General features: G+C 49.0%; 1 protein-coding gene across 1 annotated transcript in view; it reads left to right on the top strand.

Moving 5' to 3' along the window:
- Positions 1 to 2,574: 2,574 nt before the first annotated feature.
- KCND1 (potassium voltage-gated channel subfamily D member 1) overlaps positions 2,575 to 18,813 on the top strand; it is a 75,982-nt gene continuing 59,743 nt past the window's right edge. The window contains exon 1 of the mRNA XM_088470240.1: positions 2,575 to 2,716. The gene's annotated coding sequence lies outside the window, so the exon portion shown is untranslated. The remainder of the gene's footprint in view (positions 2,717 to 18,813) is intronic.

Raw genomic sequence — 18,813 nt, 5'->3', positions numbered from 1 at the left:
AGAGATTAATACTCCCATCCTACACCTGTATCTATTACCAGTGCTGCAGTGCAGAGATTAATACCCCCATCCTACCCCCTGTATCTGTACCCAGTACTGCAGATTAATACTCCCATCCTACCCACTGAATCTGTCCCCAGTGCTGCAGTGCACAGATTAATATTCCCATCCTACACCTGTATCTGTTAAAAGTGCTGCAGTGCAGAGATTAATACTTCCATTCTACACCTGTATCTGTTACCAGTGATGCAGTGCAGAGATTAATACTCACATCCTACACCTGTATCTGTCACCAGTGCTGCAGTGCAGAGATTAATACTCACATCCTACACCTGTATCTGTTACCAATGCTGCAGTGCAGAGATTAATACTCCCATCCTTCACCTGTATCTATCCCCAGTGCTGCAGTGTAGACATTAATAACCCCATCCTACGCCTGTATCTGTCCCTAGTGCTGCAGTGCAGAGATTAATGCTCCCATCCTACCCCTTTTATTTGTTACCAGAGCTGCAGTGCAGAATGTAATACCCCCATCCTACCCCCCTATTTGTCATCAGTGCTGCAGAGCAGAAAGTAATACCCCATCCTACCCCCTGTATCTTTCTCCAGTGCTACAGTGCAGAATGTAATACCCCCATCCTACCCCCTGTATTTGTCATCAGTGCTGCAGTGCAGAAAGTAATACCCCATCCTACCCCCTGTATTTGTCATCAGTGCTGCAGTGCAGAAAGTAATACCCCATCCTACCCTGTATCTTTCTCCAGTGCTACAGTGCAGAATGTAATACCCCCATCCTACCCCCTGTATTTGTCATCAGTGCTGCAGTGCAGAATGTAATACCCCATCCTACCCCCTGTATCTTTCTCCAGTGCTGCAGTGCAGATTAATACTCACATCCTACGCCTGTATCTGTCCCTAGTGCTGCAGTGCAGAGATTAATGCTCCCATCCTACCCCTTTTATCTGTTACCAGAGCTGCAGTGCAGAATGTCCTACCCCCTGTATCTTTCCAGTGCTGCAGTGCAGAATGTAATACCCCATCCTACCCCCTGTATCTGTCCCCAGTGCTGCAGTGCAGATAATACCCCATTTTACCCCCTGTATCTGTCCCCAGTGCTGCAGTGCAGAATGTAATACCCCATCCTACACCCTGTATCTGTCCCCACTCCAGCACTGCAGAAAGTAATACCCCCATCCTACCCTCTGTATCTTTCTCCAGTGCTGCAGTGCAGAATGTAATACCCCCATCCTACCCCTGTATATTTATGCAGTGCTGCAGTGCAGAATATAATGCCCCCATCCTACCCTCTGTATCTGTCACCAGTGCTGCAGTGCAGAATGTAATACCCCATCCTACCCTTGTATCTTTCTCCAGTGCTCCAGTGCAGAATGTAATACCCCCATCCTAACCTCTGTATCTGTCACCAGTGCTCCAGTGCAGAATGTAATACCCCCATCCTACCCTCTGTATCTTTCTCCAGTGCTCCAGTGCAGAATGTAATACCCCCATCCTACCCTCTGTATCTTTCTCCAGTGCTCCAGTGCAGAATATAATACCCCCATCCTACCCTCTGTATCTGTCACCAGTGCTGCAGTGCAGAATGTAATACCCCATCCTACCCTTGTATCTTTCTCCAGTGCTCCAGTGCAGAATGTAATACCCCCATCCTACCCTCTGTATCTGTCACCAGTGCTCCAGTGCAGAATGTAATACCCCCATCCTACCCTCTGTATCTTTCTCCAGTGCTCCAGTGCAGAATGTAATACCCCCATCCTACCCTCTGTATCTTTCTCCAGTGCTCCAGTGCAGAATATAATACCCCCATCCTACCCTCTGTATCTGTCACCAGTGCTGCAGTGCAGAATGTAATACCCCATCCTACCCCCTGTATCTTTCTCCAGTGCTGCAGTGCAGAATGTAATACCCCATCCTACCCTCTGTATCTTTCTCCAGTGCAGCAGTGCAGAATGTAATACCCCATCCTACCCCCTGTATCTTTCTCCAGTGCTGCAGTGCAGAATGTAATACCCCCATCCTACCCCCTGTATCTTTCTCCAGTGCTGCAGTGCAGAATGTAATACCCCATCCTACCCCCTGTATCTTTCTCCAGTGGTGCAGTCAGTGCAGCATGTAATAGCCCCATACTACCCCCTGTATCTTTCTCCAGTGCTGCAGTGCAGAATGTAATACCCCATCCTACCCTCTGTATCTGTCCCCAGTGGTGCAGTCAGTGCAGCATGTAATAGCCCCATACTACCCCCTGTATCTGTCCCCAGTGGTGCAGTCAGTGCAGAATGTAATAGCCCCATACTACCCCCTGTATCTGTCCCCAGTGGTGCAGTCAGTGCAGCATGTAATAGCCCCATACTACCCCCTGTATCTGTCCCCAGTGGTGCAGTCAGTGCAGAATGTAATAGCCCCTTGTACTCCCACTTGTAGCCCCCACCCCACCTCCCAGGCTCCGGCGTTGCAGCCCCCGCCAGGTCCCTCCTCCTGCAGAGCGATGAGGGGATGGGAGCCGGGAGTGAGTGATGCCGGAGAGGGGAGGGGGAGTGACAGAGGGCGGGGGAGCTGCTGCTGCTGATCCCGGCGCTGCTGCTGCTGAGATGATGGAACGCAGCCCCGGGCGGACTCCTGCACCTCTGCCCTGAGCACAGCACTGGCGGCCGGGAGGCTGCGAGCACCGGGCACCGCGGGGACCACTGAGGAGTAGCAGGTAGGGAGCGCTGGGGGGCTCCGGGCGGGGAGAGACAAGACAGGACTGCTCACAGGGAATGTGGGGATTACTGATAACAGGTAGGGACTGCTGATAGAGATAATGTAGGGACTGCTGATAGAGATAATGTGGGACTGCTCGCAGGGAATGTGGGGACTGCTGACAGAGATAATGTGGGGACTGCTGACAGAGATAATGTGGGGACTGCTGACAGAGATAATGTAGGGACTGCTGATAGAGATAATGTGGGACTGCTGATAGAGATAATGTAGGGACTGCTGATAGAGATAATGTGGGACTGCTCACAGGGAATGTGGGGATTACTGATAACAGGTAGGGACTGCTGATAGAGATAATGTAGGGACTGCTGACAGAGATAATGTGGGGACTGCTGACAGAGATAATGTGGGGACTGCTGACAGAGATAATGTAGGGACTGCTGATAGAGATAATGTGGGGACTGCTGACAGAGATAATGTGGGGACTGCTGACAGAGATAATGTGGGGACTGCTGACAGAGATAATGTGGGGACTGCTGACAGAGATAATGTAGGGACTGCTGATAGAGATAATGTGGGGACTGCTGACAGAGATAATGTGGGGACTGCTGACAGAGATAATGTGGGGACTGCTGATAGAGATAATGTGGGACTGCTCGCAGGGAATGTGGGGATTACTGATAACAGGTAGGGACTGCTGATAGAGATAATGTAGGGACTGCTGACAGAGATAATGTGGGGACTGCTGATAGAGATAATGTAGGGACTGCTGACAGAGATAATGTAGGGACTGCTGACAGAGATAATGTGGGGACTGCTGACAGAGATAATGTAGGGACTGCTGATAGAGATAATGTAGGGACTGCTGACAGAGATAATGTGGGGACTGCTGACAGAGATAATGTGGGGACTGCTGATAGAGATAATGTAGGGACTGCTGATAGAGATAATTTAGGGACTGCTGACAGAGATAATGTGGGGACTGCTGACAGAGATAATGTGGGACTGCTGACAGGGAATGTGGGGATTACTGATAACAGGTAGGGACTGCTCATAGAGATAATGTAGGGACTGCTGATAGAGATAATGTGGGGACTGCTGACAGAGATAATGTGGGGACTGCTAACAGTTGATGTGGGGACTGCTGACAGAGAATGTAGGGACTGCTGACAGAGATAATGTGAGGACTGCTGATAGAGATAATGTAGGGACTGCTGATAGAGATAATGTAGGGACTGCTGACAGAGATAATGTGGGGACTGCTGACAGAGATAAAGTGGGGACTGCTGACAGAGAATGTGAGGACTGCTGATAATGATCATGTGGGGACTGCTGTCTGGGAATATGGGGATTACTAATAACAGGTACGGACTGCTGATAGAGATAATGTAGGGACTGCTGTCTGGAAATGTGGGGATTACTGATAACAGGTAGGGACTGCTGATAGAGATAATGTGGAGATTATTGATAACAGTGACTGCTGACAGAGATAATGTGGGGACTGCTGATAGAGATAATATGGGGACTGCTGACAGGGAATGTGGGGATTATTGATAACAGGGACTGCTGATAGGGATAATTTGGGGACTGCTGATAGAGATAATGTGGGGATTACTGATAACAGGTAGGGATAGAGATAATATGGGGACAGTTGATAGGGAATGTGGGGATTATTGATAACAGGGACTACTGACAGATAGAATGTGGGGACTGCTGACAGAATGTGGGGACTGCTAATAGCAGGTATGTACTGCTGACAGAGATAAGTGGGGACTGCTGACAGAGAGAATGTAGGGACTGCTCACAGGGAATGTGGGGATTGTTGATAACAGGTAACGAGATATGTAGGAACTGCTGACAGAGAGAATGTGGGGACTGCTGGAATGTGGGGATTGTTGATAACAGGTAGCAGGTAGGGATTGCTGATAGAGATAAGTGCTGATAGAGAGAAAGTAGGGACTGCTGATAGCAGGTAGGGAGTGCTGATAGAGAGAAAGTAGGGACTGCTGATAGCAGGTAGGGATTGCTGATAGAGATAAGTGCTGATAGAGAGAAAGTGAGGACTGCTGGTAACAGATAGGGAATCTGATAGAGAGCAGACCGAGGGGCCTATTTATCGCTGCATATAATAAATGATGCTCCAGCCAATCAACTCCCAACTGTCATTTTTCTAACAGATAAGTTAGGAGCTGATTGGCTGGAGCATCATTATCATACACAGCGAGTTTTATCACTAGTTGTGTATGATATAACTCATTGATAAATAGGCCCCAGAGACTACTTAGTTAGTAGGGCCTGCTATTAGGAAGTAGATGATAGAGAGAAAATACAGTATGGAATGTTGACAGAGAAAGTTGATGAGAGCAAGCGAAGAGGTACTGACACAGTGACAGCAGCCTGTACAGTGAGCGTTACATTGTGCCCACCGCACAGTGACAGCAGCCTGTACAGTGAGCGTTATATTGTGCCCACCGCACAGTGACAGCAGCCTGTACAGTGAGTGTTACATTGTGCCCCCAGCACAGTGACAGCAGCCTGTACAGTGAGTGTTACATTGTGCCCCCAGCACAGTGACAGCAGCCTGTACAGTGAGTGTTACATTGTGCCCACAGCACAGAACAGTGTTGCTGTGCATGCATGTCAGTGTACAATATACTGTGTGAGAGGTGCAGTGCACGCAATACAGTGTCAGTGCACAATATACTGTGTGAGAGGTGCAGTGCACGCAATACAGTGTCCGTGTACAATATACTGTGTGTGAGGTGCTGTGCACGCAATACAGTGTCAGTGTACAATATACTGTGTGAGAGGTGCAGTGCACGCAATACAGTGTCAGTGCACAATACACTGTGTGAGAGGTGCAGTGCACGCAATACAGTGTCCGTGTACAGTATACTGTGTGAGAGGTGCAGTGCACGTAATACAGTGTCAGTGTACAATATACTGTGTGAGAGGTGCAGTGCACGCAATACAGTGTCCGTGTACAATATACTGTGTGAGAGGTGCAGTGCACGTAATACAGTGTCAGTGTACAATATACTGTGTGAGAGGTGCAGTGCACGCAATACAGTGTCCGTGTACAATATACTGTGTGAGAGGTGCAGTGCACGCAATACAGTGTCCGTGTACAATATGCTGTGTGAGAGGTGCAGTGTACGCAATACAGTGTCAGTGTACAATATACTGTTTGAGAGGTGCAGTGCACGCAATACAGTGTCAGTGTACAATATACTGTGTGAGAGGTGCAGTGCACGCAATACAGTGTCAGTGCACAATATACTGCGTGAGAGTTGCAGTGCAGGCAATACAGTGTAAGTGTACAATATACTGTGTGAGAGGTGCAGTGCACGCAATACAGTGTCAGTGTACAATATACTGTGTGAGAGGTGCAGTGCATGCAATACAGTGTAAGTGCACAATATACTGTGTGAGAGGTGCAGTGCACGCAATACAGTGTCAGTGCACAATATACTGTGTGAGAGGTGCAGTGCACGCAATACAGTGCACAATATACCTTGTGAGAGTTGCAGTGCATGCAATACAGTGTCAGTGTACAATATACTGTGTGAGAGATGCAGTGCACGCAATACAGTGTCAGTGTACAATATACTGTGTGAGAGGTGCAGTGCACGCAATACAGTGTCAGTGCACAATATACTGTGTGAGAGGTGCGTCGCACGCAACACAATGTCAGTGTACAATATACTGTGTGAGAGGTGCAGTGCACGCAATACAGTGTAAGTGCACAATAAACTGTGTGAGAGGTGCATTGCACGCAAGACAGTGTCAGTGCACAATATACTGTGTGAGAGGTGCAGTCCACGCAATACAGTGTCAGTGTACAATATGCTGTGTGAGAGGTGCAGTGTACGCAATACAGTGTCAGTGTACAATATACTGTTTGAGAGGTGCAGTGCACGCAATACAGTGTAAGTGTACAATACACTGTGTGAGAGGTGCAGTGCACGCAATACAGTGTCAGTGTACAATATACTGTGTGAGAGGTGCAGTGCACGCAATACAGTGTCAGTGCACAATATACTGTGTGAGAGGTGCAGTGCATGCAATACAGTGTCAGTGTACAATATACTGTGTGAGAGGTGCAGTGCACGCCATGCAGTGTCAGTGTACAATATACTGTGTGAGAGGTGCAGTGCATGCAATACAGTGTCAGTGTACAATATACTGTGTGAGAGGTGCAGTGCATGCAATACAGTGTCAGTGTACAATATACTGTGTGAGAGGTGCAGTGCACGCAATACATTGTAAGTGTATAATATTCTGTGTGAGAGGTGCATCGCGCGCGATACAGTGTCAGTGCACAATATACTGTGTGAGAGGTGCGTCGCACGCAACACAGTGTCAGTGTACAATATACTGTGTGAGAGGTGCAGTGCACTCAACACAGTGTCAGTGCACAATATACTGTGTGAGACGTGCAGTGCACGCAATACAGTGTGTGTATCAGAAACTGTCAGCAGTCAGTAACCAGTGTGTGCATCAGTTTGTACAAAGTCTGAGAGCACTAGCGCAAAGTATAGAGATCAAAAAGTCCCAAATGTCCCTACTTTTTGTTGCCAGTCCTGGGTTTGCATATTTGACCCAGTGCCCATGGGTATATTGGGCTTGATCCAGGTCTGTTGACAGAGCGAGAATATGTAAATACTGGTATCAACGTTCCCCTTGTGTAGTAGCCTGCATCTTAATGGGCGAGCCCTGAGTCGCCCACTCTCACCTGACACTACTGCGACCCTCACATGGCACGTCCACGAGACAGACTTTTATTGCGCTCACTTCAAGCCAGCTCCCTGTCACCTCCCAGGAACGGCGCTCGGTTTCTCATACCATCTGAGCCGACTGTATACGCACCTTTGTACACACAGGGTAACGCGTGCGCTGCCGGGGCTTTCCGAATTTTACGTGCATGCACTGTCGCAAATCGTCGCTCAGTTACATAAATATCGGCATTGCGTTCCGTTTGCGTCTAGCTCAGGATTAGGCCCATTGTGTATATGAGAGTAGTATGCGTGACAGAATTAATTCATATAACAGTCGCAGCAATAACTCAGTGATCAGTGGATGAGTAACTATATAAGATGCAGAAATAAGAATACTATATAATGATTAGCCTATAGTTGGTAGCTGTGACGGCATCGCACCCCCCACAGGGTTTTCTCTGTTGCGATCCCTCCTTACTACTTTTAGGCAATAGTTAATATTTGCCGGTATCCCCCGAAAACGGGTGTTTTCGGGGGAATATGCCGCAAATATTTAATGATAAGTGGGCTGTTTGCACTGTGCGAGATACCCTGGATTATACACTAGCCCAGAGCTCTATCTATACTGTCAACGTGACCCATTCTGCAACCTTTCATTTCCCAAGCGGTACAAAGTGTCTACACTGCAGATGTCACCAGTCACAATGTGGACAGGACATGTCAGTGTTAGGTTTAGGTTGTAGAATAGGGTTAGGCTGCAGTTAGGGTTAGGGCTTAAATACTGTAATAGCGCTGTTTCGACATGCTTGCCATTGACATGCACAATGTCGACCTGACCATGTTAACACAATGACCAACATAACATGCATGTCGAGGCCATGCTAACATTCTGAATGACGACATTTTCATACCATGCTCTCCCACGTTGCAGCAAACTTCCCATAACACAATAGTGTATAAATAAATATATAAATATATATATATTATAAGGACACAGTCGTGCCCTTATAATAGGGCTGCATCTAAAATAAGTGAAATCTCCATAGGGAATTCTGGAGGGGGGGAGGGGGAATGGTGTTTGAGGGGCTACATCTCAAAAGCTGTTGGAGGTACAGAGCTGAAATTTGGTATGGACGGGTAGAACGGCCGCTCGGTGCTGCATGGTAAATTTCAGGGCAAAAACATAAAAAATTGGGATTTTGGAGTAATCTAAAGATCCAACTGTCATTTTTTTCTGACACTCAATTAGAACCACTTTTCTGCTGTTCTCTATGGGGGATTTTTGGTATATACTGTATATATATATGTGATGCACTCAGCACAGTGATAGCTGCACGATGTGACCACATTGTATAAGCAGAACACTCACCGAATTCACCATTAACGCTCCAAGCTTTACTCTGAAGCAGGAGTCGCAGGCATACAGCATAGTGATTATAGAGTGTAGATAAATCTCTGAGTGATTCCGTACACAGGGCTGACCAGGAGCGGAGGACTTTGCATTAGCTGGTCAGCTTAATGTGCTGGAATACGTGGAATGAACATATGGATTTAGTAAATATATGCCCCCAAACATTTTCACTTACGTCCTGGCCTATTATTATCATCATTTATTTATTATGCTGTACGGAGCAAAGATATAAAACAAGCCCGGGCCCAAGTAATTAGTACCCAGTGAAGTATCAGCGTATAATGTGAGATAATATAGGAGGTCATTGGGATATTGATCTCTTACCAGAAGATGTCTTAATCTGGTTACACACTGGCAGATATATTGGCCAAACAATTGATCGGCCAATTTATCTGGTGCCCTGTCGGCCAGTGTGTACCAGCGATATGTCTGTGAACGACGTCGTTCACAGACGTATTGCGTTGGCTGCGCTGCACAGACGATGCCCAATATATCTGCAGACATATCTGTCCATCGGTAAGTGTGTACGGAACATCAGCTGACCCTCCCCCGTACACATGCAGCGGCAGCCGCGGAAGGGGGTTGCGGTGCAACCCCTGGCCAGCGCGACACGCGGCTGATTGGAAGATGATGGTCGTTCAGTGTATATGAACGACCATCATCTGCAGATATATCTGTGCAGTGTGTACCCACCTTTACTGGGTGATATCACATTGTTAGTTTTAATGGTAAGGAAGGTGGGTGTAATAGATGTTACACAGAAGAGGTCACTACTATGGGACATGAAATTAACTAAGGGCCTGATTCAGACCCGCTCGTGAGCGCACAGCGCTCGCAAGCGGGTCGATGGTCGGCCAGTGCGCACGCGCGAGCCCCGGAGCGAGTGAGAACTTCACTCGCTCCGGGGCTCGCTACAAAACGGGGCGGCTGTCGATGTTGATCGACAGCTCGCCCCGTTTTGTAGGCGGGTAGGGGGGGTGGCTGGACAAACGGAGGTGTTCCCGAAGGAACGCCTGCCATTTGTGGGCGGCCCTACTGACATCATTCGTGATGTCAGTAATGAACTTCCTGCTCTATTAGAGCAGGAAGTTCACTCGGACTTGCGGGAACCGAGACCCTGCCACAAGGGTCTCGTCGCAAGCCCGATGGTCGCAATAATCGTGACCATCGCCAGGCCGCTCGCAAAAGCTGTGGGTGGTCACCCACAGCTATGCGAGCGACCTGGAGGCGGATTTTTTTTTTTTTCCACCCTGATTTAGAGCGAGCGCTCGCAAATAGCGAGCGCCTCTGAATCAGGCACTAAGACACTACCATGGGGCATAAAAGTAAGTAGAAAAACGTGTCTTTTAGCCCCGCCCCCTCCTCACGCTTCCGTGATTCACAGCAGTTTGGCGTGATGGGGCGGAGCCTGATGACATAGGAAACCGACCCAGCCCTTTAAAGTGGCCCCGGGCATCTCCCGGGGAGCAGATTTCAAAAGTCTGTAAGTATGGGGTAGGGTTAAACAATAGTAGGGAGGGCCCTGCTCGTGAGAGCTTACCATACTAAAATAGAAAGGGAAGCAGTATTAGAGACATGGGGCTGATTCAGCAGTGGGCGCTAATTCATTCACAACTGCGGTCATTTATGGATCGCAGTTGCTAAAATATGCTAATGCCTTAGGGACGCCCACTGCTACCTTCTCATAGCCATCCAACGCCGCGCAACAGTGCAAACATCGGCAACAATGGCGCACATCAGGGAGTCACGCAGCATGTAAGTCAAGCATGACCAGCCACAAACAGCTCTCCTGACACGCAGAGCGCTCTCAAGCTGCGAAGACGATGGCTAATTTATACACGTCCATGAAACAGCTTATAAACGGTCAGACACGCCTGCAGTTTTCTAACCCCCCCCCCCGTGTTATCTCCCCCAATGCTGACTACCTGTCACTTTTTGAGTGATTCCTATGTACGAGAGTAATCGCAAGGCAATTGCTGCATGGGCGCGGTGCAGTGTACAAGCATGCGCTATAGCAAACAATCGCTCGATCGGCGAAAACGTCGGCATTGCATCCTCATGGTCTGAAATTTGCCTATGTGAGATCACCCCATCTAAAACAAATTCCGCTTCTTTAATCGTAAAAGTAGATGCGATTGAAATACGTGCGCTGATTTTCTGAGCATGCCCAGTGCAAATACTCTCCCGGGACTGCCAGGAGCCTCCCGAAAATCAGGTGCCGCTCCCGGCTCCCCGCAAGAGTAGGCAAGTCCCCCACGCTCTCACATGAAATAGGGTGGTTCAGGGGGGAGGGGTAATGATGCGGCTCGTGCTGAATCGCGTCATCACAGCCCCGCCCCCTACTTTACAATGCCGGTAATATCTGCATTATAAAGCGGGGACGAGACCACAAAGACGCGATCGCGCTGACACGCCTCCGCACCTTCCACTTGAGAAGCCCCACACCGTCCCTGTCGGTAAGTATGCATAAAATACGCTCCACAAACGGGCGCACATTCAACCCCACTATGCTGAGGAAATGGCTTTTAACGAAACATGGCGGTTTGGCAGCGTAAGTGCAGCTAATCAACGTTTTCTCTTATTTGTAAGACGCTGGTGGGGACCAGAGTAGGAATGGAGGAGGAAGCTGCCTTGGACGCTGGGCTGTAACCAAGCTGGCTCGCTAAGTGATTTTTCAGTGGTAGAACTGAGATGTAGTTATACGACCGGCAGCTGCAAGGTCACATTCCCGACGCCGGAACACCGGCTAAGGAGTTACGACAGACGTGAAGATACCGACGCCTGTCATAATCCCGACGCCGGAAAGTAGAATGACACGGGCCCGATCGAGGTAAGTATAGGCTCCCGTTCTACTTAGCGGCGGGGAGGGAGGGTTAGGTTTAGGGCACCCCGGGGGGACTTAGGGTTAGGCACCCCACCAAGAAGGTTAGGGTTAGGCTAGGGGAATGGTGGGTTACGCTGTTACGGTTAGGCACTAGGGGGGAGGTTAGGGTTAGGCACCCCCCGGGAGGATTAGGCTTAGGGAGTGGGGGTTAGGTTTAAGTACTAACGGGGGGAGGTTAGGGTTAGGCACTAAGGGGGAGGTTAGAGTTAGGCACCCCTATAGGTGGGTTAGGGTTAGGGGGGGGAGAGGGTTAGACTGACTTACCTGCGCTGTCGGCATTCTGTCCTGCCAGGCTCTCCCTGTCGGGATTTGAACCGGCGGCTAAACAGCTGCCAGTAAAACAATCCCATTCCGTAGAACTACTGTGGTAGAAACAATGCCGTCTTCCCAAGTGGTGCCATCGTCACATGCCACCCTCGTCTCAAGTTCTGCACAATACAAAGCAATCACTTCTCCACATCTACATTGCTATAAACAGCCACCCTCAGCCCAAGTCCAATTCACAGCTAAACTATAATTGAAAATAAATATTGGAAATGTGTATGCTGGGTCCACGGCCGCTACGCTAATTGCTAAGATGACTGCTTGCTGCGCCATTTTTTTTTTGTGGGCCATCTCTTTCTTTGCTGCATTTTATCCCGATTCTCCAACTCCAGAATAGGAAAACGGGATAACAGGAACGCTATCCTGAAAGGGCACTTGTCACGTACGTTGTAAGAAGCCATTTTGTGAGCTAACCAAATAATCATGAGGATAATGGCTAGGCTAACAAAATGGATGTTTCAGCAACGTCATTAGTCTCACTTCATAGCCTGTGTTCTCATGAATATTGTTTCTGCGCACAATATCATACTGCTCAACTTTTAAGAGGACAACATGGCACACACAAAGGGAGACAATTGAGTCAGAGCCCTCAAATTGGGACTGCCCCCCATAAAATGGGACAATGGGGAGGTATGAAATATGACTGCCCCAGTTTTATTTTGGTGAGGGATACACTTAAATTAGCATCCTTATGGCTTGATTCAGGTGCGCACGCTATTGCAGCTGCAACTGTGTCATTTGCCTCAGAGCGACTGCTGGGTTCAGTGCAACTGCATCTTTAGTCACAGTCGCTGACCTCGACACACCCGCGTCAGGCTAGCCACACCCCTGTAACCTCCCTGAAATGCCATTTCGATCTGCGACTCCCGGTTGTAACCATCGGGACGTACGCGCAGACTGATAGCGTGGGCTGCTTGCGTGCAGCATCTACATTACTTGCACCTCAGAATCAGACCCTTAGGGGTATATATACTAAAGTGCGGGGCTTTTAGAAGTGGAGATGTTGCCCATAGCAACCAATCAGATTCTAGCTATTATTATCTAGAAGGTGCTAGATAAATGTTAAGTAGAGTCTGAATGGTTGCTATGGGCAACATCTCCAGTTCTAAAAACCCGCACTTTAGTAAATATACCCTTCAGTGTCAATGGTGCACAAGAATAGCATTAGGAAAGCCATTTTCTGCAGAAGCGCAAACCGTATTACCTTACTATCTGTCTCCTCCTCCCCAGTCACCAGCCCCTCCCATTATGTAAATGAGGAGCCGGATTCAGTACATTTGATAGAGAAGGGAGAGTGCGTTTGCATAACGTATTATTTCAATAAACAATAGTAAATTATTGATGTTAAAGTGTCATAAGGAAAAATAGCTGATCTTGCTGTATGGATAATTTTAAATTGCACTTTTAAATATAACGTTCTGAGGAGTATTTACTGGCCCCCCCTTTGTTTCGGAACCTTCGAGGATCTATATCAGCGCTGCTCTGATTGACAGAGCTGCTTATAGGGCACTTCTCTGAGTGCATTTCCAGAGCACTATACTGTTCTTTACAGCAGTCATAAAGAATTGCAGTCTGGGAATGATTTGTCAGACATGAAAATATAGGAGCGAGCAGGCTGAGGGTGTCTGTTTTCCTGCACTGTGTACAAAAAGACTCTGCCCCATTGCATATAGCCACGACCAGCTCCAGGTACCGATTACGATATATATACTCACAAATTCGCTATCTTATTCTCTCCTAGCATACGGCCTGATTCAGAGATGTACACTGACCCCATGTTTGAAGATCTGCGCATGTATAGATTTCCGTCTGCGAGCTCGCTCACAGTTCCCGGATGCTGCAGCCTGACTGACTGGCCGCGACCGTTTGGGGACAGAGCGGGGCGGCGTCAGGCAGCGCCCCTGAAAACGGGGGGCATACTAAGTGATCCTATGCTAGCTGTGTGGACGCAGTTTCAGATGCTGCTGCCGTTATTGTAACTACATTCCAGTCAGGACCAATGACCACTTACATTATGGGGGTGCTTGTGGTAAAATGGAGGGACTAGGGCTCCATGGATAGAGAATCTTGTGGTAAAACGGAGGGACTAGGGCTCCATGGATAGAGAATCTTGTGGTAAAACGGAGGGACTAGGGCTCCATGGATAGAGATACTTGGGGTAAAACGGAGGGACTAGGACTCCATGGATAGTGGTGCTTGTGATAAAATGGAGGGACTAGGGCTCCACGGATAGCGGCGCTTGTGGTAAAATGGAGGGACTGGGGCACCATGGATGGTTGCGCTTGTGGTAAAACGGAGGGACTAGGGCTCCATGGATAGAGATACTTGTGGTAAAACGGAGGGACTAGGGCTCCATGGATAGTGGCGCTTGTGATAAAATGGAGGGACTAGGGCTCCACGAATAGTGGCGCTTGTGGTAAAATGGAGGGACTGGGGCTCCATGGATGATGGCGCTTGTGGTATAACGGAGGGACTAGGGTTCCATGGATAGAGATACTTGTGGTAAAATGGAGGGACTAGGGCTCCATGGATAGCGGCGCTTGTGGTAAAATGGAGGGACTAGGGCTCCATGGATAGTGGTGCTTGTGATAAAATGGAGGGACTAGGGCTCCACGAATAGCGGCGCTTGTGGTAAAATGGAGGGACTGGGGCTCCGTGGATGGTGGCGCTTGTGGTAAAACGGAGGGACTAGGGCTCCATGGATAGAGATACTTGTGGTAAAATGGAGTGACTAGGGCTCCACGGATAGCAGTGCTTGTGGTAAAATGGAGGGACTAGGGCTCCGTGGATGGTGGTGCTTGTGGTAAAACGGAGGGACTAGGGCTCCATGGATAGTGGTGCTTGTGGTAAAACGGAGGGACTAGGGTCCATGGATAGTGGTGCTAGTGGTAAAATGGAGGGACTGGGGCTCCATGGATAGAGATACTTGTGGTAAAATGGAGGGACTAGGGCTCCATGGATAGTAGCGCTTGTGGTAAAATGGAGGGACTAGGGCTCCATGGATATTGACGCTTGTGGTAAAATGGAGGGACTAGGGTGTAGATTTACTAAAGCTTTTAAAACAAGTGGTTGTGTTGCCCATAGCAACCAATCAGATACTGTCTATCATTTTCTAGAATGCAATAGGGAAATTATAGCTTTTTTCTGAATGGTTGCTGTGGCCAACAACACCACTTATCTGTTTTGGAAGCTTTAGTAAATCCACCCCTATGGCTTCATGTATAGTGGTCCTTGTGGTAAAATGTCCTTCTGCGCATGACACTAGAGGGACTTCTGGGTCATAAACTCGTAAGTCCCTCATTCACAAAGGATAGGTCTTACCGAGAGAGCTGTCTTTGTGATGCATGGGAAGGGTGCCGGCATGCATTGCATCCTAAATGCGATGCGTCATCCATCCCGCCCCTGATCTAGAGTAAGCGGTCAGTGAGAATTAGGGCTAATGACACAAAAACGCCTAAAGACATAGGAACCCAGCCCCCCGAAGTGTCCCCCCGAAGTGTCCAGCTGTGTCTCCTCTCTGGGCTTCTGCTGGAGAGGAGATAGCAAAAGTCGGCAAGTTTGCAATACGCTGTATCAATCATCACATTTTGGATGTGATACATTTATTTTATTTATTTATTACCAGTTATTTATATAGCGCACACATATTGCGCAGCGCTGTACAGAGAATATTTGGCCATTCACATCAGTCCCTGCCCCAGTGGAGCTTACAATCTATGGACCCGATTCAGACCCGCTCGCAAGATGCGATCGCTCGCTGGCAAAAAGGGTCCGGATATGTAAATTAAGCGCTCGCACTGCGTCGCGTAAGGACGCCCACTGTGTGTTAGCGAGCTACGGCAAAGTGCGCTCGCAAGTGTCTGAAGATGCCCCCTTGACACTCGCAACACACGTCATCTCCGGGAAATGTATGATTAATCGGGACCATCTTGAGCCATTGGAGCTGCTCGCAGCCCATGGAGTTGCCTTTCCCCGCCACAAGAACTGCGATCAGCGCTGGCTGAAATACATGCAGGTGACATGTACAATGACGCTACTTTGCTAATTATGCACGCCCTTTAAACAGCGTTTTGGCGGGCAGACACGCCTGCGTTCGCAACAGTCCCCCATTCACATGCACCTTCCCCTGTTACCACCCACAAACGGCGCTATCTGTCACTCAAAGCAGCGACCTGATAGTGGCTTACGAGCCACCAAAATCAGATCGCAACGAATGCCTTGCGCACGCGCACTGCGAACTATACGCATGCGCAGATGGGCGAACATCGCTCACAGCGAGCGATCGCGCCTTAGCGAGCGGGTCTGAATCAGGTCCTATGTTTCCTTCAGCATGCTTACACACTAGGGTAAATTTTGTTGGGAGCCAATTTTTTGGAGTGTGGAAGGAAACCAGAGCACCCGGAGGAAACCCACGCAAGCACAGGGAGAATATATAAGCTCCACACAGTTAGGGCCGTAGTGGGAAATGAACCCAGGACCTCAGTGCTGTGAGGGACACCCCGCCACTGATTGCATGCATAAGAACACTACAATCGTTATTAAAATGGCAAAAGACAGCTCTTCCGAAAAGAGCTGTCCGTTGCGATGAGAGGACCTCTGGGTTTATGACTTGGGAGTCTTTCTGCGTATGCGCGGGGGACCCTGGGAGGGATCCTATTGGATCCTTCATAGGGAATATTGCGAAAAGGACCCGTAGGCTTCTATCGTTAACAAACTCTGGAACGTTACAGTTTCCAGAGCTTTGTAGAGAATGTTACTTTCGAGTATGGGCGCTGTGTTCACACCCACAACTCCATAGGATTGCATTATGCGAGCACAGCGCGGCATGGCGTAGCGTAGCTCACGCGGCCACAGCTAACCGCATGACGTGATGCGTGCGCGATCGTCAAAGAGGACACATCTGTACGTATGGGAAATGTGGTGAAACCGCATTTCAGCGTTAGTGCATCCCGCCCTGAGGGCCTGATTCAGACCCGCTCGCGAGCGTATAGCGCTCGCTATGGGTCGATGGCCGGACAGTGCGCATGTGCGGTGTGTGCACTGCGCATGCGCGGGCCCCGGAGCGAGCGAGAAATCGACAGCTTGCCCCGTTTTGTAGGCGGGTCGGGTAGGTGGCTGCACAAACGGAGGCGTTCCCTTATTAGAGCAGGAAGTTCACTGGGGCTTGCGATGGACGATACCCTACCACAAGGGTCTTGTCGCAAGCCCGATGGTCGCGATAATCGCGACCATCGCCAGGCCGCCCGCTAAAGCTGTGGTTGGTCACCCAAAGCTTAGCGAGCGGCCTGGAGGCCGAGGTTAAAAGTAAAATGGCCCGCCCTGATTCAGAGCGAGCGCTCGAAAATAGCGAGCGCCTCTGAATCAGGGCCTGAGTCTCCATTAATAACAGCTTGTAAATAATTGTCAGGTAGACGTCTCCCAGCGTTAGTGCATCCCGCCATGGGTCTCCATCTATAACAGCGAGTAAATAATTGTCAGCCTCTGTATCCTGAGTGACAGTCCCTCCCATACTGTCCATCTCCTTATCACATCACTTCCAGCCGATGACGGATCCCAGTTAGCAGCTTGATGAAATGGAATGGGATTATTCAGATAGGACCGTGCACGCCTGGGTAGAAAGTACTCCGTACTACGCTGTCTTCTTAATGTTTCAAACTATTCATTTCTGACATAAATTTAAAGGATTTAACTTCCAGTGAATTCAGTGGAATTTTTTTTTAACCTAAATTGCTGTGTACATATGGATGGCATCTAGGCATTGTGCTAATTACAAGTATATTTCCTTATGTTTTCATATTAGGAGAAGGTGAGAAGTCAGTGTGTCCTGATGTCTGTGTATTAGGAGGAGGGGAGAGGTCAGTGTGTCCTGATGTCTGTGTATTACGAGGAGGGGAGAGGTCAGTGTGTCCTGATGTCTGTGTATTAGGAGGAGGGGAGAGGTCAGTGTGTCCTGATGTCTGTGTATTAGGAGGAGGGGAGAGGTCAGTGTGTCCTGATGTCTATGAATTAGGAGGAGGGAAGAGGTCAGTGTGTCCTGATGTCTGTGTATTAGGAGGAGGGGAGGGGTCAGTGTGTCCTGATGTCTGTGTATTAGGAGGAGGGGAGAGGTCAGTGTGTCCTGATGTCTGTGTATTAGGAGGAGGGGGGAGGTCAGTGTGTCCTGATGTCTGTGTATTAGGAGGAGGAGAGCGGTCAGTGTGTCCTGATGTCTATGAATTAGGAGGAGGGGAGAGGTCAGTGTGTCCTGATGTCTGTGTATTAGGAGGAGGGGAGAGGTCAGTGTGTCCTGATGTCTGTGTATTAGGAGGAGGGGAGGGGTCAGTGTGTCCTGATGTCTGTGTATTAGGAGGAGGGAAGAGGTCAGTGTGTCCTGATGTCTGTGTATTAGGAGGAGGGGAGAGGTCAGTGTGTCCTGATGTCTGTGCATTAGGAGGAGGGGAGAGGTCAGTGTGTCCTGATGTCTGTGTATTAGGAGGAGGGGAGGGGTCAGTGTGTCCTGATGTCTGTGTATTAGGAGGAGGGGAGAGGTCAGTGTGTCCTGATGTCTATGAATTAGGAGGAGGGGAGAGGTCAGTGTGTCCTGTTGTCTGTGTATTAGGAGGAGGGGAGAGGTCAGTGTGTCCTGATGTCTATGAATTAGGAGGAGGGGAGAGGTCAGTGTGTCCTGATGTCTGTGTAATATGAATACATGTTCCTTAATACACGGACAACACTCTGGACCTGATTCAGACCCGCTCGCAAGATGCGATCGCTCGCTGGCA

The sequence above is a fragment of the Taudactylus pleione genome, unplaced genomic scaffold, assembly GCF_031769625.1.
Source record: "Taudactylus pleione unplaced genomic scaffold, aTauple2 ptg000013l, whole genome shotgun sequence".
NCBI lineage: Eukaryota > Metazoa > Chordata > Amphibia > Anura > Myobatrachidae > Taudactylus > Taudactylus pleione.
Note: the sequence above shows the minus strand (reverse complement) of the source record. Positions and strands in the feature narration are given on the sequence as shown.